Source organism: Antechinus flavipes, chromosome 4, assembly GCF_016432865.1.
Source record: "Antechinus flavipes isolate AdamAnt ecotype Samford, QLD, Australia chromosome 4, AdamAnt_v2, whole genome shotgun sequence".
Taxonomy (NCBI): Eukaryota; Metazoa; Chordata; class Mammalia; order Dasyuromorphia; family Dasyuridae; genus Antechinus; species Antechinus flavipes.
The window spans coordinates 362,273,834-362,297,491 of NC_067401.1; the positions used below are offsets into that span (position 1 = coordinate 362,273,834).

General features: G+C 34.6%; 1 pseudogene; it reads left to right on the forward strand.

Annotated features, from left to right (window-relative positions):
- The first annotated feature begins 6,385 nt into the window (after window positions 1-6,385).
- Window positions 6,386-23,658, forward strand: part of LOC127561566 (retinitis pigmentosa 9 protein-like) — a 29,886-nt pseudogene continuing 12,613 nt past the window's right edge.

Here is a 23,658-nt window from a genome sequence, read left to right on the forward strand (position 1 = left end):
TCCTTCACTCAAAAAAAAAAAATCCTCTCTGAAAATTCTACAAGAGACAAAAAAGGTTTAGAAAATTCTGAAAGATTTCATTTAAGACAGTCAAATGTCATTAAAAGGTTGAGCAGGACTGAGAAATTGTTGAATGTCGCAGCCAGGGAAAGTGAAATCAATATGGTTAATATAAACAGGATAGGCTGATCAATTCACCTCTCATTTCCCAACAACTTCTGTTCATTTATCTCAGTCTAGTTTCAGTTTCATCTTGCATAAGCAAATCCAGAGTCAGAAAAATCTGGGTTTAAATATCATCTCTGATACATACAAGTTTTATGATCCTGGGCAAACACATTAATCTTCAATATCACAAGCAAATCACAAAGACGATAAAGTGAAGAGTAGGTGCATTAGTAGAGGGAAGTTACCATCTGGAGTTCTCTATATCAATGATGTCAGATATGGCACAAAAGACACACATATATTGGACTATACCTGTGGTTCAAATCTATAGCAAAACAAAGGCCTATCAGTTTAAAATATTTAGTGTATTTCAGGCAGGAAAATAAAAGAGGGAGAAAAATTTAACTGTCATGGGGAAAAGAAACTTTCCAAATATAGGCAATAGTAGAAAAGAAAGAGATAAAGTAGACCAGAACAGAAGCTGTTGATTTGAAGTGAAAAATAAGGAACGAGTGTGTATTCACAGACAGAGACTCTTTGGCCCAAATAATCTAACTTTTTACAGTTTCTCTGTGCCAGCAAAAATTGTGTGGATTTTTTTTTAAGGTCACAATAACAGCACTGAATTTCTGAGAGAAGATTTCAAATCACATTGATTAGTGGTATTTTAAGGCACAGTAAATGTGTTTTTATGTAATGTTATCCCTGTATTACTTAGCGTGAGCCACATTCCCCTCACTTCTTATCATGTGCATGCATAGAGAAGACATCTGGATTGGGCTGGTTCTAATTTCCAAACATATTGAGTCAGACTACCATAAAAAGGGTGAAAAGTTTAACACTGACAAAGAATAAATTACTTTGTGTTGTATAGACTACAGAAGGCAAGACTCAGAATCATCTTGAAAATTTTTTCAGGCTCCCTGCAGACAGATCTTAGAAAAGCTACTTATTTCTCAGAATTCATTTTTATTTGTTAGTAAAATAGGAGGAATGATAACTATTTTGAAGTGTTCTGACTCCCCAGAGGAGACTTGAAAACATAATGATATAAAAATGAAATACCCACAGCACTTGCCACTTAGGGTTTGGAAGGATTTGGATTAGGAAGTAGATAAGCATCATACAATATCTATCAAAAATGAGGACATCAAAGAAAGTTATTAAATAAATATATGTCTTTTAAAGCAATAGGAGTAATGCTGAAACCAATCAAGAGGAGAAGGATTCCAGGAGTGGCAATGTAGGGATCATAATATAAGTGACATGGTAGTTGGTGAGGACAGATGTAAAATAAATGAACCAAATAAATGATGTGGGGTTGTTTATTTCTGAAAACTGGAATGCTTCCTTAAGTTCACATGTGAACCAGAAAATTTTGCAATAAAATAAGTTTTCCCCACTTGTTCTTGTTAGTCTCTGGCAATGTTAAAATTATATGGTAAGCAAGAATGCCCTCAAGAGTATTGATTCCCAAGGTATTACACCCATTTTCTCAATTCTTATTGATTCTTGAGAAAATCCAAATAAAATTTTATTTTTATTTGGAAAACTTAAGAGATCAATGAAAGATTACCTAAGAGGCAAATCCCCAAAGTAGAATAATTCCAAAATGTCTATAGAAAATCCTCAAAGAAAAATAGAATGTAATCATAAGACGAACAGAATTTCTGAAAGAAAAAAAAATTAAGCAAGATTTTTAAAAAACAAATGAAAAGTATATAAATGAAATTATAATACTTATGAAAGACCTGGAAGAATTAATGGATTAGTATAAAATAGGAAAACAAACAAAAAATAATTTTATCTAAATTATGTACTCCATGAAAATCAAAATATATTTCAGTTTCCATTTATCAGGTAAATTTGGAAATCCTTTATTTCATTAAAGCTCCATTTTTTCTCCTGGAAGATCATATTTGTTTTTTGGAATGTCATTTTTGATTGTAAGCTTATGCCATTTGTCTTTTGGAATGCCATATTATTAATTCTTCACTTGTTTATGACGACAGTGACCAAATCTTGTGTGATCTTGACTCTTTCTCCTCCATTCTTGAATGCTTTCTTTCTGGATACTTGCAAAGCTCTAATTTCTTAGGTTTGAAAGCTCATAAGGCAACTAAAACTATTTTTAAAAATTCTTTATGGTGACCAATTTATATTTCTGTCAGGGCAAGCAGTTTACTCTTCTTCTATCCTTCCCCATTATATGCCACCCTCATATGACCATAACCAAAGTTCAGTCTGGTTTAATTCCATGTAAATTGCCACCCCTCAATCTTAATTCATAGATCAAAGCCTTCTTACATAGGATTAGAATTAAAAGGAAATTTAGAAATAATCTAGTCCAACCTCCTAGTTTTACAGTTGAAACTAAAGCCCAAAAGGTTATTTTCCTAATGTTACAAAGGTCACAAAAGACAGAGCTAAAATCTAAACTCAAGTCTTCTGATTCCAAATCCCACTGTTCTATCCTATCACAGCTCAAACTCTTGCTGCCCCTGGTCATTTCATTGACAGAGATTTTGCTTATGTCTTTCCCCTTGTATGCAGTAAAGCAATGGTCAATTGACAAATATTGGGCTAAGTATTTAGCATACAAATATAAAAGAGAAAATCTCCCTCCTCCAAATATTTTGAAGTTTCCTAGAAAGATACTCTCTCTCTCCCTCCAACACATTTCTATTGATATAGTATGGGAAAAAACCTCATCTATAACATATTGCCTTAAAACAGAGATTTTAATCTTTTTTATGTCGTGGACCTCTTTGGGAGTCTAGTAAAAACTATAGAGCCTTCATAATAACTTGTTGCTTTCATAATAATTGAAAGTACTTAATACTCATGCATTCAAATTGCTAAATTCAATCCCATTTCTGAGATTCCCTAACACTTCCTGATAATATCCATGGAAAATATTCTACTCTCCATTATATCATCTATGTTTCTCTTTTCTATTAATTTCAACTAAATGTTCTTTATTATGTTTTTCCCTAAGATTTATAAATTTCTAAATCCCATCATTGCTTTGAAAGAAATAATGGCCACTGTTTCTTTGAGACACTGGGCAACTATATAACAACTATTTGAACTACCTAATGATAATATTGTTTTTAATTGCTGTGTCATTAAGTTACTATGAATAGACAATAGCTCTAGCTAGGAACTTCATCTGAGTCACACCAAGACATATTTAAGTGACTGCAGTTTTAATTAATAGCTCTTATTCAGTTGTTTGAATATAATACTGCATATTAGGTGATACTTTTATTTTTTAGCTGGTAAGATCTTTTACTATGGGTGTTTCAGGTTGAAAACATTTGTAGGAACACTATGTACAAACTGATTCCTATTAAGAGAATTCTAGCACTAATAACAATCTTGAATCAGTTAAACTAAAGAATCAAAAGAAAACAGAACTGAAGTTTGATTGGAGTTATCATAAACATCCCCATGTTTCATGAATTCTTTATGATAAATCTTTTAAATCTAATCTACAACCAAAATAAGCTATTTCTCAAATAGATGGTTCCCATCAATGATCTTTTTCTTAATAAAAACACTATTTATTAAGTTGATTTCAAAGGCCTAAGCAAGACGGAGATAGTAAGGCTATTTCTGTTGACATAACACAGGGGGTACCCAGCTCCAACTTGCCTGCTAGTTAATGAATGCAAAGTATCCACTAACACAAAATTCTTCCTATAGCATTTTCTTTTAGAGATATATTCCTATGAAATTTTTTCTTAAAAATTGCTTCTATCATCCTTTTCTTTATATAATGTGTTCCCCCCAAAAAATTTTTGTGATAATTTTTGCTAAATCTATGTAATTAAAAAGTACTCCAAAATATTTATTGGATTTCTGTTATGTACAAGGTGTTATATTTAAATTTCTCATGCTGTACATTTAGAGTGACTGACATCTGATTCTCTTCTAGCTAATTTGTAAGGTACCCAAAAGAACAAATTAAATTAAAACAAAGGTCCTAGAAAAGATACATTGGGATCCTAGAAATGAATCAGAGAATGGTTTTCCATCAGAACAAGGAATAATTTTTCTACTCTTTGTTGGCCTTAGCCTTTGACAGGGTAGAGTACACCCAGAATGCTATAATGACAAGCTTGGATGGAATGTGAGCAGGAAATGCTGACTCATCTACTAATCTCTGGGAGGAGCTGGAGGGCAATAAGCCATAGACTCTATGTAGTCAACCTTCAAAGTCAGAGGAAAAAAACAGAATTTTGAATTTAGGATTGAAAAGAACTTTAGATATAATTCCAGTCCAAGACTCTCATTTTTAGAGATGAGAAAACTAGGACTCTGAAAGTGAAGTCATTTCCTATGATATTATACATGGGAAAGACAGGATTTGAACCTATTTTCTCAAACTCCAAATCATGAACCTTTTCCATTGCACCACACTACATAAGCTTCCAGAAGTGTTGACAAGGAAAAGAACATAAACATTGGGGTGGGTCTGTATTTATGTGTGTATGTATGCATATATGTGCAACCTTTACCAGACTAGAATGAGTCAAATTAAAACAGGGATGTGTTATCTCTTGTCTAATACCTTTCCAAAGATGAGTAAGCCAAGCTTCCTCTACATCGCATTTTTAGAAGGGAGGTACATACCTGCCTCTCTTATATTTTCCCTCAGTTTTCTTTTCTTTTGTCTGGTTGAGGTGAAGCAAGGAAGATAAGTAGAGAAACTATCTCTGAGCAGATCACTACAATCCAATCTTAAGAAGTTTCTATCACCTGCCCTATGGACTTGGGAAAAGTATAAAATCCACATCCATCTAAAATCTCTCAGCATTTGATATAAATGGAACTAAATTTTTTCCAAAGTAATCAGTATTTATTCTAGTTATAAAACACTGTGTAAAAGTTCTCAGAGGTTTTAGAACTTATCTAATTCAAAATTCTTATTTTATAGATGAAATAATGGAAGCTCAGAATGGGGAAGTAGTAACTTGCCAAAAGCTATCCAGGTATAAAGGTAATAAGCAGCACATTTGTAAGTTCTTTTCCTATTACCTGTTTACAAGGAGATTTGTTTATGTTTCATTTGTTGAGATATTTGCTAAAATAACATCTGTTTAAAAAAAAAAAAGAAAAAGAAAACAACCTCTAAATGGCTAATGCCATAGAATCATAGGCAAAAAGATAGAAGGGACCTTAGAGATCTCCTCATAGAATTTGACACTGATTTGACACAGGAAAAAACTGACACTAAGGAGATAAAAGGGAATTTCTAAGGTTATATAGGAAGATAGTGGCAGAGGTGAAATTCAAAATCAGGTCCTCTGACTCCATATCTAACTTCACTGCATCACATTTCAAAACATCTTTCACTAGCTTTGTGGGAATTTAGGGAATTAGGAATCTAATTTAGAGATTTGAGAACTGATAGACCTGGAGAACTTCTATTAACACTATTTTAGGCATCCTAAGAGAGGCAAAGATGAGCAGGACACAATCTTTGTCTTAGGTAGCTTACAATAATGATATCAATATCAGATGCTTACATTTATAAAATGCCTTCTAATTTCAAAGTTCTGAACCTCCTTTGATTCCTGCAGCACTCATTTGATAGAAAGAAGTATTTGTTTAATTATTCCCATTTTGTAAATGAAGAATGGGGGAAGTGTAAATTGTAATTTTTGGGGGGAGGAAAGAGTACATTTGTATTCTCAATACTTAGGAGTACTGGCATATAACAAATACTGAATAAATGCTTGTTGACTTCTTAGCTACAGAAGTCCACTAATGATTGGAAAGTCAAAGTTTTTATACACCTTATGTATCACCTAGTTCACAACCCTTAACTACATATGAAGGAATTGAAATCCAGAGAAATAAAGTATCTTTTTCAATATAAATCAGAAATTTAGTGGTAGAGCCTAAATAAAAAGGATAAGTGAACAAGCATTGATTAATCACCTATTATGTTCAAGGCTCAGTGTTTCTCTTTCAGATGCAAAAATAGGAAGGAAACAATTCCTTCATTCAAGGATTTTAAATTAAATTAAATTGGACATACAAGGTGAAGTAGCAACAACTAAGGAATTTGTAGCATAAAAACATTAGTACCTTGGGAAAGAAATGGGATTAAGGGAAGATGTCATGAACTAGATGAAATCTGGCTTGAACCTTTTAAGAAAGATAAGTATTCTAATGGGTAGAGATAAGGAATAAGTGCATTCTAGACATGGGACAAGACTTCATCCGTATTCATACAGGTGGAATGCAGGTTACCAAGCCAAAAGAAGAACTTGTAGCTTTGTTTGCCATGCAGAATGCATGAAAAATAACATTATAAAATCAAGTGGGGAGGGGTAAAGGGCAGAGCCAAGATGGTGGACAGCAGACACAACTTTCTGTGACTTCCTTTACCCTTCTCTAAAATCAACAATACATTAAGCCTCTAAACTGGTTTTGGAGGGACAAAACCTATAAATATCTGGAGTACAACAAATTCCCAGAAGAAGATACCTTGGAAGAACTTCAGAATAGTTCTGTTTCAAATGGGCAGAGGGATGGTCTGCTGAGCCCAGAGCACAGCACAGGGAGCCCAGGGCAAGGAGGTGAGGAGTCAGAACACTGCAGCTTTCATATTCCAGGGAATCTTCTATTGTTGTGCCACAGTTCCCTTTTAATGTCCTGACTCAGCTTTCCAATTGTCCTATTTAGTTACTCTGCCTCAGGTTATAACCTTTCCCTCTTAATGTTTGATGAGATAAAGGTTTTATATCTTTAGGCTATAGTCATTCCTTCTTAATGTCTAACAGGATAAAGGTCTATTCATTTTAGATATCATTAGAATATCAGTAACCTCTCCAGTACCTCCCTCCATTATGTCATCCTAGGTGTCTCCTCCCATTAGGTTATCCCCATCCAGGTACTTCCCCCATTATGTCATTGTTCTTTTTATCCTATAAGAAAACTTGCTGTCTGATACTCAGGGCTGGATTCTTTGAGATGACAGTCTCATTCAGCCCTGGGACCAAACATGGATCATTTGGCCCATTTAATAAACTATTAAATTGTTCTTTAATCTCTGTCTTGCTCAGTTTCTCCAGCATTACATTGTGTGGGTCTTAGGCTACTCTACCCTAGTTGCAAGGAGGTATTAGCAAACATTCTGAAAAATACCCAAAAGGGAATACAAAAGGCAAATTGTAAGCCTCTAAACCCCCAAAAAACTGGGCACCCAGCACTCAAAGAAACACTGGCCTAGGGGTAAATTAAAGTAGCTGTCCTTCTGTTGCTTAAAAGCAGATTTCAACCATTTAAAAAATAAACATAAAAACAAAAAGAACTTTGACCATAGACAACTTTTATGGAGAGAGAGAATAGACCTCAAACGCTGAGGTTCCTAATGGCCAATCAATTCCAGTTGAAGTCCCAAAAGGAGGTATGAGCTGGTCTCCATTTCACAAGGCTTTCTTAGCAGATTTCAAAAAGTATCTTAAAAGAGAGTTAGAAGAAAAATGGGAAAGGAAATGAGGTCTATGCAAGAGGATATGGAAAAGGAAAAGTAGAAATTATCTGAAGAAAACTCCTTAAAAATAGATCTGATGAAATGGGAAAAGCATATAATTCCCTAAAAAAAAATAGATTTTATGAAATTGAAAAAGCATGTAACTCCTTACAAAATATATATGAAAAAATGCAATAAACACAACAATTCAATTAACCAAATACAAAAGGAGCTTAAAAAGGTAATTGAAGAAAGTAATACACTAAAAATTAGAATTGAACAAATGTAAGTAAATGACTCAATGAGACTTCGATAATCAGTCAAACAAAACAAAACAAAAAAAAAAGTGAAAAAAATAGAAGAATATATAAAATACCTCCTAGGAAAAAACAACTGACCAGGAAAATAGATATAGGAGAGACAATATAAGGGTTATTGGACTTCCTGAAAGCCATGATGAAAAAAAGAATCTAGATATTATTTTAAAAGGACATCATAAAGGAAAACTACCCTGATGTTCTAGAATCAGAAGGTAAAATAGCCATTGAAAGAATTCACTGATCACCTCTTCAAAGAGCCCCCAATATGAAAATCTTCAAGGAATATCATGGCTAAATTTCAGAACTATCAGATCAAGTTAAAAATATTGCAAGCAGCCAGAAAGAAACAATTTAAATAATGAGGAGCCACAATCAGGATTACCCAGGACCTAGCAGCTTCCTCCTAGAATCTGATATTCTGAAAAGCAAAGGAATGTGGATTGCAATCAAGAATAAATAATCTAGCTAAAATAAGCATTATCATTGAGGGAAGAAGATGGACATTCCATCATACAGGTGAATTTTATCTATGTCTGATGAAAAGACCAGAGCTGAATAAAACATTTGATCATCAAACACAAAACTCAGGAAAAGCATAAAAAGGTAAAAAGGAAAGAACTCTTGAAAACTATATTTTTGTTATGGATATACTTAAAGGGTGTGGGTATAATTTGATTTTATTATGATAATATGAAAAAGAACCTAGAGGTGGAAAGGGGATTATATTGGGAAAAGAGGGAAAAAAGGACAATTACATTTCATGAAGAGGCAAAGAAAATCTATTATAATTGAGGGAAAGAAGAAAAAGGGATGAGCATTGAGGGAATCTTACTCTCATCAGATTTGGCTCAAAGAAAGACTATCAGATATATTTGATTGCCCCAAGAAACTTGTCTTACCTTATAGGAAAGTGGGAAAGGGGAAAAGAAAGGAGAAAACTAATATAAAGAAAAACAGAAGTAGTAGGGGAAAAATGTAAAAAAGAGGGAGGGACTCTAACGGGGAAAGGATGTTTGAGAGAGGTGGTGATCAGAAACAAAATACAGAAAAGGAGGGAAAGGAAAAGGAAAAAGCATAAATTAGAATAAATAAGATGGCAGGAAATACAGAATTAGTTATTTTAACTATAAATGGCAATGGGCTGAACTCTCCCATACAATGGAAGCAGATAGCAGACTGAATTAAAAGCCAGAATCCTACAATATGCTGTTTACAAGAAACATATGTAAAACATAGTAATACATATAGAATGAAGGTAAAGAGCTGGAGCAGAATTTATTATTCTTCAATTAAAATAAAAAAGCAAGGATAGCAATCCTGATCTCAGATCAAGCAAAAGCAAAGATATATCTAATTAAAAGTGACAAGGAAGAAAATTATAACTTGCTAAAGGGTACCATAGATAATGAAGCAATATTAATACTAAAAATATATACACCAAATGGTATAGCATCCAAATTCCTAGAGAAGTTAAGAGAGATGCAAGAGGAAATCAACAGAAAAACTATACTAGTCGGGGATCTCAACCTTAATCTCTCAGAACTAGATAAATCAAACCACAAAATAAACAAGAAAGAAGTTAAGGAGGTAAACAGAATGTTAGAAAAGTTAGGTATGATCGATCTTTGGAAAAAGTTGAATAGAGACATAAATGAGATAACTTTTTTCTCCATGCTTTGTGGCACCTACACAAAAATTGACCATTCAAAATCAAATACAGAAATGCAGAAAAGATAAATGATTTTTTTTCAAATCATGATGCAATAAAAATCCAAAGCCAGGGGAAAATGAACCAAAATTAATTGGAAACGAAATAATCTAATTCTAAAGAATGAATGGGTAAAATAACAAATCTTAGACACAATCAATAATTTCATCCAAAAGAATGACAATAATGAGACAATATGCCAAAATTTGTGGGATGCAGCCAAAGTGATTATTAGGGTAAAATTTATATCTCTTGATGCTTACTTGCAGGAAATAGAGAAAGAGAAGATCAAGTATTGGTCTTACAACTAAAAAAGCTAGAAAAAGGACAAATTAAAAACCTTTAATTAAATACCAAATTTGAAATTCTGAAAATAAAAAGGTAAATTAATAAAACTGAGAATAAGAAAACTATTGAATTAATTAATAAAACTTAGAACTGGTTTTATGAAAAAACCAACAGAATAGAAAACCTTTACTTAATTTGATAAGAAAAAGGAAAAAAGAAAATCACATTATTAGTCTCAAAAATGAAAAGGGAGAACTTTCCACCAGTGAAGAGGAAACCAGAGCAATTATTAGGAGCTATTTTGTCCAAATATATTTCAATAAATTTGACAATCTCAGTGAAATGGAGGAATATTAAAAAAAAAAATAGATTGCTCAGGTTAACAGAATAGAAAATAAATTGTTTAAATAGTCTCATTTTAGAAAAAGAAGTATAACAAGCTATTAATCAACTCCCTAAGGAAAAATCTCCAGGGCCAGATGGATTTACATATGTATTCTACCAAACATTTAAAGATCAATTAATTACAATGCTATATAAAGTATTTGAAAGAATAGGGAAAGAATAACTCCTACCAAATTCATTTTATGACACAGATATGATGCTGATACCTAAACCAGATATGGTGAAAATAGAGAAAGAAAATTATAGACCAATCTCCCTAATGAATATTGATGCAAAATTTTTTGATAAAATATTAGCAAAGAAATTACAGAAAGCCATTCCCAGGATAATACACTATGACCAAGTAGTATTTGTACCAGAAATACAGGAAAACCATTAGAATAATTGGTTATATCAAGAACAAAACTAACAAAAATTATATGAGTATCTCCATAGATGCAGAAAAAGCATTTGACAAAATCCAATACCCATTCCTATTAAAAACAATAGAGACTATAGGAATAAATGGACTTTTCCTTGAAATAGTACCATCTATTTAAAAGCATCAGCAAGCATCATATGTAATGAGGACAAGCTAGAACAATTCTCAATAAGATCAGGAGTGAAACAAGGTTACCCACTATTACCATTACTATTCAATACTGTATCAGAAATGTTAGCTTTGGCAATAAGTGAAAAAAAAAGAGATTAAAAAATTAGAATAGTTAATGAGGAAACCAAATTATCACACTGCAGATGATATGATGGTATTCTTAGAGAACCATAGAGAATCAACTAAAAGACTACTAGAAACAATTAAAAGCTTTAGAAAAGTTGCAGGATACAAAATAAATCTATGTAAATCATCAGCATTTTTATATATTACCAACAAAGTCTAGCAGCAAGAGATACCAAGTAAAATTTACAAAGAGAAATTCCATTCAAAATAACTGTCAATAGTATAAAATATTGTGAATCTGTTTGCCAAGGGAAATTCAGAAACTATATGAACACACATACAAAACACATTCCATGTAAATAAAGTCAGATCTAATAAGTTGGAAAAATATCAAGTGCTTATAGGTAGGACACGCAAATGTAATAAAAAATGACAATACTACCTAAAATAATCTACTTATATAGTGCCATACCAATCAGACTCCCAAGAAATTATTTTACATATCTAGATAAAATAATAACAAAGTTCATCTGGAAGAACAAAAAAACAAGAATGTCAAGGGAATTGATGAAAAAAGAGGCTATTGAAAGTGGCCTAGCTGTGCCAGACCTAAAACTATATTATAAAGTAGCAGTCATCAAAACCATTTGGTACTGGCTAAGAAATAGAGTTGCCACCTATTCAATGGAATAGATTAGTTTCACAGGACAATATAGTCAATAACTATAGAAATCAAGTATTTGACAAAGCCAAAGGCTCTAGCTTTTAGGATAGCAATTCACTATATCACAAAAACTGCTGGAAAAATTGAAAAGTAGTATGGCAGAAACTAGGCACTGACTCACCCATAACACTATATGCCAAGATAAGGTCAAAATGGGGCCATGATTTAGACATAAAGAATGCTTATAAGCAAATTAGAAGAACATAGGATAGTTTACCTTTCAGATCTGTGAAAAAGGAATTTGTAACCAAAGAACTGGAACTCATAATTGAACACCAAATAGATAATTTTGATTATATTAAGCTAAAAAGTTTTGTTACAAACAAAACTAATGCAAACAAGATTAGAAATGAAACAATAAATTGGGAAAACATTTTTACATTTAAGGAATAAAGGCCTCATTTCTAAATTATATAGAGAACTAATGGTCAAAGGATATGAAAAAATAATTTTCAAATGAAGAAATTAAAACCATTTCTAGTTATATGAAAAGATGCTCTAAATCATTATTGATCAGAGAAATGCTAATGAAGACAACCATTACACACCTCTCAGATTGGCTAAGATGACAGGAAAGGTCAATGATTAATATTGCAGGGGATGTGGGAAAACTGGGACATAATACATTGTTGGTGGAATTGTGAACTGATCCAACCATTCTGCAGAGCAATTTGGAAGTATGCCCACAGGGCTATAAAACTGTGCATACCCTTTGATCCAGTAGTATTTCCACTGTACCTATATCCCAAAGAGATCTTAAAAGAGGGAGAGACCTACATGTGCAAAAATGTTTGTGGCAGTCTTTTTTGTAATGGTAAGAAACTGGAAACTGAGGATGCTCATCAGTTGAAGAATGGCTGACTATGTTACAATATATGAATGTTATGGAATATTATTGTTCTATGAGAAACAAATCAGGAAGATGGAGAGACTTACATGAACCGATGCTAAGTGAAATGAGCACAACCAGGAGATCAATGTACACAGCAATAACAATATTATATAACAATTAATTCTGATTTGGCCCTTTTCCACAATAAAATGATTGAATCCAGTTCCAATGATCTTGTGATGAAGAGAACAATCCACACCCAGAAAGAGGACTGTGGGAGCTGAGTGTGGAACACAACATAACATTCTCACTCTTTTTGTTGTTGTTTGATTGTATTTCATTTTCTTACTCATTTTCCTTCCTTTTTGATCTGATTTTTTTTTGTACAGCAAAATAATTATAAAAATATGTTTACATATATTAGATTTAACATATATATTTAATATGTATAACATATATTGGATTGCTTGTCATCTAGGGAAGGGGATGGGGGAATGAAGGGAAAATTCAAAGGTCAATGCTGAAAATTTTTGAAAATAAAAAGCTTTCAAAAAATATAATAAAATAAAATCAATCTTGAAATGTAGGGTTAAACCAGAAGTGAAGTGCTTTCAATTCTATCCTGAGTAGTCTGGGTTTTATTCTGCAGGCCCTGGTTTAGACAATATTGTGTAGGGCTTTGAGAGGTAAACTTAAAGGTTTCCACTTACCTCAGTAGGAAATAAAGAACAATTAAAAATTTGAGCAAAGGTGTAACATCATAATAATTAAATCTTATTATGACGATTCTGGCAGTAGCATTTAGGATAGGTTAGAAAAAGGCATTTCAATACAGAAAAAAAAAACTTGTCATTTAAACAACACTATGATTACTCCCTATGGAGAAGGGGAAATAACCCACTCTTTGCTGAGAGAGGGGGGCAGGGAAGGGAGGGAAGAAGGGAGGAAAGAAGAAAAAGAGAGAGAGAGAGAGAGAGAGAGAGAGAGAGAGAGAGTCACTGAAGGCTGTAGAACAGGGCAATGACATGGTAAGATAGTTGCCTGAGGGAAATTATTTTTATAGCAGTGGAGAGAAATAGAGAGCAAGAATTCCAATTAGTTTATGAAAGAAGTAATGAGAAACTCCACTAGCAAAATAAGAATCAAGTGAGAGGGATGATTGATGACCCAGGAGGGTTACCATTATTAGTGTAGTGAAGAGGATCTTAGAGAGAACTGAAAAAACTCAGTGATTTTTGAATATAAGATGAGAAAGAGAGGAAAGAATGATTCCAAAATTCTTAATCTGGGTAATGGTGAGTAGAGTAATACCATTTATAGAAATAGGGCATTTAGGAGCAGGGGCTAGTTCAGGGGAAAATATAATGTGTCCATCTGATCTTGATGAAATTTGGAAGGCACTAAATTATTCAAAACTGTAGACAAAAAAGATCTTGTAAACTTACCAATTTTGATTTTAAAAAAAACTATCAGTTTACACTATTTCACTGGGTTAGTTGACTACAGAGATCTAAAAATTGTCAGTTAGTAAGCTAAAATTTTGTAATAAGGGATTCTTTTCCCTAAATGCTCAATATGCGACTGGAATTCAGAAGAAAGATTATGTCTGGATATATTGATTTAGGAATCATATGCATTGAAATAATAAATGAATACATGAAAATTGATTAAGTTATCAAGAAAGACAGAACCTTGAAGGGTACCTTGGGAAGAGGGGCATTAGATGATGAATCCCATTAAGAATGAGGAATCTGTAAAGAAAACTAAAAAGTACACAAAATAACTAAGGAAAAAGCCAAAATATAGTGTGCCATAAGAAGCATGGGCCAAAAAGGAGAATTATGGAATATCAGAGGAAAGAACAATTAAATCAGTTTTGAGTATTATGAAATACTTTGTTTGGAAGGCAACATATAAAATGTATGTGCCAGATTTCTAATAGATAGAGATTTCAAAAGAAAGGAATACAGTGAGAAAAGTCATAGAAATTGGAAAATTCATACAATCTTCAGAGAATAAAGATTATTACAAGTTAATTGGAGAATAGAGTACAGGGGAATCTTAGGATAAAGATCAAGAGCTGGAAGATTCTTCCATGGTCACTTAGTCCAACCTGATCATTTTACAGTTGAGAAAATGGAAGACCAGGAAGTGAAAGTGGCAAGATAATAAACCACAGATTTTGACCAAGAAGAAACATGTGAGACCATCTAGTCTAAATCCATGATTTTAGGGGTGTTAATCAAGGACATTTTGTGACTGCTGAGGATCATGCCAAAACAGGTTCAGGACTTTTTCCACTGTGCTATAATACCTATATAAATAATGCCTGGAAGGAAGGTTTAGACAATATTGTATTGGGTTTTGACAGGTAAACTTGTAGGTTTCTACTTACTTCAATAGGAAAAGAAGAAAAATTTTAAATTTGAGCAGAGCTGTAACAACATAAGAATTAAACTTTAATATGATGAGTATGGCCATAGCATTTAGGATAAATTTAAAGGAGATAAACATTTAAATCCAGGAAAAAAAAAAAAAACTTGTTATTTAAATGTCACTATGATTATTCCTATGGAGAAAAGAAAAATAAATCACTTTGCTGTCTGATGGATAGATAGCAGATACATAGAAACAGATATAGATAGCTACAGAGATATGATTTGTCATAAATTGGGTATTCTTAAAGACTCACCCTCAGTAAATGAGGATAATTAGAATCATAGCATTTATTGAATTCTTCTTTCTCTACTTAATAGTCTATAATTTAAAAAGGAAAAATGTTTCCTTCCTTGGATCACAGATTTAGAACCAGAAGGGCCCAGGTGACTTGTGAGATTAGAAGCCAAATCTTCCAGTTCCAACACACTAGGAATACCATCCTGAAATAGCTTTTTATTCCCACTATTGCTATTACTTTATTCAAACATCACTATTTGCATTAGTGCTTCATAGTTGAAATCTATCAATTGATACTTGGTGATATAATATATACATTGAATTTCATTATGATTCTGGGCCATTCTAATTCATTGAAGAATGATCTATTTGAAAAAAAATAAAGGCAAAGGACATCTGAGACATTAACTTTTCAATGATTCACCACCATAATGTAATTGGTACAGAAAGAAACAAACATCATGGACTTTTATTGTATCTGATTTAAGAGCTGAAGGTATCAGTGAGGCAACAATAACAAAAAATATTCATTAAACACCAAAAAGTGTATTGCAAAATGCCGTGCATTATGGATACAAAGAGAAAAGAAGACAAATAAAAACAAAGCAAACAAATAAAAAAATCAATGGTTTTTACCTCAGGAAAAATAATATGGAAACAAAAAAGTAAATATAATGAGAAAAGGGTGAGGGCACTGACAGATTCGGTTCAGGAAAAACTTTTTTTTTTTTTTATTGTACAATTATTTTTTTTTAATTTTTTTTTAATTTTTATTTAATAATTACTTTATATTGACACTCGTTTCTGTTCCAATTTTTTTCCCTCCCTCCCTCCACTCCCTCCCCTAGATGGCAAGCAGTCCTTTATATGTTGGATATGTTGCAGTATATCCTAGATACAATATATGTTTGCAGAACCGAACAGTTCTCTTGTTGCATAGGGAGAATTGGATTCAGAAGGTATAAATAACCCGGGAAGAAAAACAAAAATGCAGATAGTTCACATTCGTTTCCCAGTGTTCTTTCTTTGGGTGTAGCTGCTTTTGTCCATTGTTTATCAATTGAAACTCAGGTCTCTTTGTCAAAGAAATCCACTTCCATCAAAATATGTCCTCATACAATATCGTTGTCGAAGTGTATAATGATCTCCTGGTTCTGCTCATTTCACTTAGCATCAGTTCATATAAGTCTCGCCAGTCCTCTCTGTATTCATCCTGCTGGTCATTTCTTACAGAACAATAATATTCCATAACATTCATATACCACAATTTACCCAGCCATTCTCCAATTGATGGGCATCCATTCATTTTCCAGTTTCTAGCCACTACAAACAGGGCTGCTACAAACATTTTGGCACATACAGGTCCCTTTCCCTTCTTTAGTATTTCTTTGGGATATAAGCCCAATAGAAACACTGCTGGATCAAAGGGTATGCACAATTTGATAATTTTTTGGGCATAATTCCAGATTGCTCTCCAGAATGGTTGGATTCGTTCACAACTCCACCAACAATGCAATAGTGTCCCAGTTTTCCTGCATCCCCTCCAACATTCATTATTATTTTTCAGGAAAAACTTCTAATAGATGTCTAAACTGAGCCTTGAAGAAAGCTAAAAACTCCAAGAGGCAAAGGTTAAAAGAAAATTAATTCCAGGAAAAAAAGATATGTGTGCAAAGGCAGAGAGAGAAGATGGAATTCTGAGTTTGGTGAACCATTCATAGGACAACTTAGATGGGAACAATATGGCAAATGCCCCAGACAACTCAATATCCTCAGCAGAAATGCTTAAACTGATATGAGTCAAGAAGCATATTCCAAACAAGTTTCCACAGCCTTCTTTCTTTATTTGTGCCTGATTTTAAGGACAGTGATAGCATATTGAGTAACTGGCAAATCCATTACCTTGGCTTTCTGGTAACTGTTGTTCTGTCACAGATTTCTTTGGTACTATAGTGAAGACTTTATCTCCCCCTCCCTCAGAAAATGTATTTAAACTGTTTTTCAAAAATGTTAAATTTCAGCTAGAGGTTAGTAAAAATTAAATAGGTAATTTCTTTCCTGATCCAAATTCATAACCCCTCTGCCCCAGTAAGGACTCATGGACTCCCAAGGGCTATGTGAACTCAGGTAAAGAACTCCTGCTCTTCAAGATCACTTTATTTTCATTCTTTTCACTTAGAATTGAAAATTTACTAATTAATTTCACATTCACTTGACATTAGCATTCCATAACCAGGCTTTTTTTTTTTTTTGCTTTTTCTAAATATTTCATGAGTATGTGACGACTCCAAAACTATAATTAAAACTACTTGAAGGAATAAGAACTTTATGCTCTACTTCAGTTGTCTTCTTTATAGTGATTAATGTAGTGTTACATGTACAACAGAATCTTAAATGTCAGAGATGAAAGGGATATTAGAAATCAAGTAGTCCTACACATACTTGAAACACAGTTTGGTTAGTCAATCAACAAACATTTGTTAAGCACTTAGCTATATGTCACTGTGCTAAATTTTAGGATATCAAGGCAGTTTTCATTGATAATTTCTTGAAAGATGTTGTCCAACTGATACATTGTTGGTGGAATTGTGAACACATCCAGCCATTCTGGAGAGCAATTTAGAACTATACTCAAAAAGTTATCAAACTGTGCATACCCTTTGATCCAGCAGTGTTTCTACTGGGCTTATACCCCAAAGAGATACTAAAGAAGGGAAAGGGACCTGTATGTGCCAAAATGTTTGTGGCAACCCTGTTTGTAGTGGCTAGAAGCTGGAAAATGAATGAATGCCCATCAATTGGAGAATGGTTGAGTAAATTGTGGTATATGAACATTATGGAATATTATTGTTCTGTAAGGAATGACCAGCAGGTTGAATACAGAGAGGACTGGCGAGACTTACATGAACTGATGCAGGAGATGAAGATGAGAGGTTGTGGAGATCCTGCATCCATCCAATTCACTCTTATCCCAAAAGACCAAGAATAAAGACCAAGGACTTTTGCTTATCCTGACTCCTATAGATTCTAAGGTATCCAGGGTGCTAACTCGGTCTTCATATTTGGTGACCAACATGTGCACCAAGGACCCTAATTTCACTGAAGAAGTCCCTGGTTACCAGGAAATAGGGTGAGTATTTTAATAGACAAACAGGGAACTTACTTTGTTAAGGGCTAAACTAATAACCTTTTCTACCTGAAATGGGGCAGATATTAGGAAAAGATTCTTCCCCAGTGCCAGCCCCTCCCTACCTCCCGCCCTGAGGGGGCGCTATAGAAAGCATACTTAAGTTGATCAAGGGACAAGGCTTAATTATAAATTGGTTGCAGATCACTAGACTCTTGGGTACATTAGAACACACGTCCCCTTGGTTCTTAAAGGAAGAAGATGTAGGGCCAGATAATTGGAAACTTGTAGGAGATCAACTATGTGAATACTACAATGATAAAGGCCCTGGTTCAATTTCCAAGGAAACATTCTATATATACAACATAATAATACAATTGGCCTTAGAGAATCTTGCAAGTTATAGAGAAAAAAAAAATTAAGAACAGCCAGATGAGAAAGTGTGAGGAAAAAGAGGAAGACAATGAACAGAGTAATGATTATGTCACCTGAGGGCATGAGGAGTTAGGTGAGGAGGAAGTGTGTGGCGAAGGATGTGGTGATTCTTGCTCTCACAAGACAGTTTCAACCTTTTCTAAACCAGAGCAGGTTATTGACACTCTCCCATCAACTTCACCCTCCAGGATGGAGGGAGGAGGAGTAGTGGGAGGGGCAGTGATGACACCAACATTCCCCCCACCCCCGCCAGCAATCACCCCTCCTATGACTAGATTGCAAAAAGCAGTACTTAAAGCCACAGAAGATGGGCAGGATTTAGCTGATTTGAAAATAGGAATGTATCCTGTGATTCACCAGTTTAACTCTTCAGGTCAAAAAAGTAGAAGATACCTTCCTTTTGATATAGAAATCCTCAAAGACTTGCACTCTTTATGGGGCTACCTCAGCTTATGTTAAGACGTTATTACAGAATTTGGCTTATGAAGTCTTAACCCTTAGGAACTGGAAATCTATAGCAAGGACATGCTTAGAATCTGGACAAAACTTGTTGTGGATTTCTGACTATAGTGAGCTCTGTAGGATACAAGCCCAACAAAATAGTCATAGTGGAGTGAATCCTCCAATCACCTATGACCAACTAACAGGTGAAGGTTCTTATGCAGAAATTTCAGTCAGATTAATTACCCCATAGCAGCATATGAGCAAATTGCTGCAGCTGCTATCAAAGCATGGACTTTTCTCCCCAGTAAAAATGAAAAGGGTGAGGCCTTCACAAAAATTGCACAAGGGCCCAATGAACCCTTTGCTGATTTTGTGGGACGTTTGCAGACAATTATCATATGAACTAATGGTGAAAATACAGTAGCGGACATTATGATAAGGCAACGTGCTAAAGAAAATGCTAATTAGATTTGTAGAAGAATTATACTAGGACTACGCAAGGATGCTCCTTTAGAAGAGATCATAAGATGCTGTGCCACAATGGGCACAAATGCCTTTTATAACCAGGCCATGATACAGACTTCCCAAAATCCAAACATGGGAAGGCAGGATGCCTTTTGGCAAGGGACTTCCAGAGAGACTCGTCAATGCTTTCAATGTGGTAAAGTAGGGCATCTGAAAGCTCAATGTTGGCATAGAGACAAGGTGAGAAAACAAGGTGGGAGAACAAGACCCAATATCCCATGTCCAAAATGCAACAGAGACTTCCATTGGGCCTCAGAATGTAGACTGATTAAGGGAAATGGCATGAAGGTCCCAGCCCCAGGGCCCAAGACAAAATATACTTGGGGCATGATGGCAGCCAATGCTACACCCAGAGAGTGCCTAGAAGTTCATTACCCAGACATGACCAATCAGCCAGGAAGCAATTTGATGGGTGAAAGGGATTACACAATCAATCAGTCAGGAAGCAACCTGATGGGAGAAAGGGTTTACAATAGGGGAGAATAGAGTTGTATGCAGCTGGGACAACTGAGATACCCCCTGGAGAGGTGAAATATGTTCCTCTTCAGATGGATCCCTTGCCTCCAGGCACAGTAGGCTTGAACATTTCACCTCTTAAGTGTACTTATAAAACAGTGTCCATCCATACACTGATGTGGGAAACTGGGGAATGTGTAGATAATATCCCAGTTACTAATACAGGTAGACAATGTGTGATTTAACAACTAGGAGAAATAGTAGCATCAGGTTTACTGATACAGACTGCTAAGAAGCAATCTGGTGATAGTTGCCCAGATTCTGGCTCCAAGCAACAAAATCCAGGAATATACTAGACAGCAGCTGTGACAGCTGATCGACCTATGCTCACTATCTTTATAAATGGCATGCCATTAGAAGGATTGGTAGACACTGGTGCAGATCATATAGTCATTAGAGGTGCCAAATGGCCCAGTCACTGGCCAAAGATTAAAGCAGACACCTACATGTCTGGCATAGGAGGATCAATAGCAGCTGAAGTTAGTGCTATCCCTTTGAGATGAAACAGGTGAAACAGAATTTTTTTTGGCAGGGGAAACAGAAATTTTTACTCCTTTTATAGTTGAAAAAATCGCTATCAATCTGTGGGAAAGAGACATTTTACAACAAGTAGGATTGAAAATGAGTATTTCAGTTTTTTTAGGCAGGACTGCTGTTAAAGGCCTGCCCACACTGTCACTTGTTCCTATCCAATGGAAAACTGATACACCAGTGTGGACAGAACAGTGGCCTTTAGGTAGCAATAAAATTCAGGCCTTATTAAATATTGTACAAGAACAACTTGACCAAGGACACTTACAACCTTCTCTAAATCCTTGGAATTCCCCAGTATTTGTTGTAAGAAAGAAATCTGGAAAATGGAGGATATTGACTGATTTAAGAAAGGTAAATGAACAGGTGGAAACTGTGGAAACTCTTCAGCCTGAACTTCCATCTCCTATTCAGTTGCCTAGAGAATGGCCTCTTTGAGTTATAGACATTAAAGATTGTTTCTATTCTATCCCTCTAGATAAGGAGGATATGAAAAGATTTGCCTTTTCAGTGCCCAGTGTTAACTTAGCTGAGCCTTATAAAATATATGAATGGACAGTTTTGCCACAGGGAATGAAAAACAGCCCTATTATGTGTCAAATGTATGTTGCTGCTCTCTTACTTCAGTAAGAAAAGCATTTCCAAAAGTTATGTTAATACCTTACATAGATGATATATTGGGATGTACACCTGAGGAACAAATGTTAGAAGCATGTCTACAAAAGACCATGGAAACACTAAGGAACTACAAATTGCTAGGATATGAATTATATCCTAAGGTGTTTGCAGTAACAAAAACTTTCTTTAAGAACAGAGAAGCTAAACATCTTAAATGACTTTCAGAAATTAATAGGAGATATCCATATCCAATGCATGCATCCAGTGTTAGGCTTGACTACTTATCAATTACAAACATTATATGGTATTTTAAGGGGAGACAGTGCTTTAAACTCACCAGGCCAGCTTACAAAAGAAGCTCAAGAGACTTTGAGAGAAGTTGAATTGGCTTTATCCAATGTGGTTGAAAGAGTCACTCAAAAACCCTTGGAAATATCAGTTTTTGCCATACAAGAGGCACCCACAACAGTCCTTCATCAAGGAGACAGTGTGATAGAGGGGGTGAAATTCCCAGCACAACCAGAACAAAGCCTTACTCCTTACCCAATGCTTGTGGCTAGAATTTTATTAAAGGCCATTAAGCGAGCAGTACTATTATCTGGGATAAGATCTGACAAGATATACAACTTTTACACTAATACACAAATTAATGTGTGCTGTGAAACCATCTCAAAGTGGCAAATTTTATTACCCATGGCTCCAAATTTTACAAATGGAGATAATGGTTATCTCCATTAAAGATAACCAGACTGTTACATAATTGGTGATGGATTCTTGAAGAAAAGGTTTCCAAAGTTCCTCTTAAAGGACCAATTATCTTTACAGATGCATCCAAACATAATATTTGCGCTGTATACTCTCGTGACTTAACTATAAAGAGAGTAATAAGAACTCCTTTTTAAGTCCACCCAGCAGAATGAATTGTATGCAATCATTCTAGCTCTTACTTATTATCCAGGAAATATAAATATAATATCTGATTCGGTCTATTCAGTAGGTGTGGTATAAAGAATTGCTACAGCCCAAATAAAATTTGTAGCCTCTAGTATATATCAGCTCTTTAAAGAACTTCAAGAGCAAGTGAGAAAGCATCCAGGTAAGATTTATATATTGCATGTCCACTCTCATAGTGGACTTTCAGGTCCTATTTTTGATGGTAATTCAAAGGCAGATAGCCTTCTATGTTGGCCAATATTCCTTTATTTCAGGAAGCCCAAGAATCTCATTCTAGATATAATCAGGCTGCTTTGAGCTTTACGTTTACAATTTGGAATAACAAGAAAGGAAACAAGGATCATAGTAAAAGCCTGTACAGATTACCTTTCTTTCCACACTCCTACACTTCCTCCAGGGAAGAATCCTCGTGGTTTGAGACCCAATGAAATTTGACAAATGGATGTGACCCATTATAAATCTTTTGGTTGTCTGTCTTGTATCCATGTTGTAGCAGACACTTTTTCAGCATTTACTTTTGCAATACCAACAGCGAAAGAGACAGTCCAAGTGTCTGACAGCCTGAATTCCTTATACGAGCACTTGCCATTATGGATGTGCTACAAGCCATAAAAACAGACAATGGATCTGCATATACTTCTAAATATTTTGCACACTTTTGTGCATAGTATAAGATTTTACACAACACTGCCATACCTTTTAATCCTCAGGGACAGGCAATAGTAGAGAGGAAAAACAGACATTAAGATACTCCTCCAAAAACAAAAACAAAAGAAAGGGGGAACCAAAGTAACCCTAGAGAATTTCTAAATCAAGCTCTTTATACTATTAACTTCTTGATTTTGAACAAAGATGCACTGGCTCCAGCAGACAGGTTTTATAGCCCACTGGAAGGGCAGTGTCCAGTGCAAGCAGCTCCACTATCTTTAGATAATCGCCAGATAATGTGGAGAGACTTAGAAAGTGGTGAGTGGAAGGGACCAAATCAGTTAACATTGGGTGGTTCCATTGCTGACTGCCCATCACTGAAAGAGCCTGGAAGTTATGGTATTTGACTCATGGACATCAAAAACTGTTGGACTTCAAAATCCTCAGGAATCATTGCATTCTCTGAGAAATGGTAAGATTGTTGCGGGACTTCAAAAACTTGCAGGAATCATTGGATTCCCTGACATGTGAAGCAATGGACAGTAGATTGGTTTTGGACTATCTCTTGGCTGCTGAAGAAGGCGTATGTGTG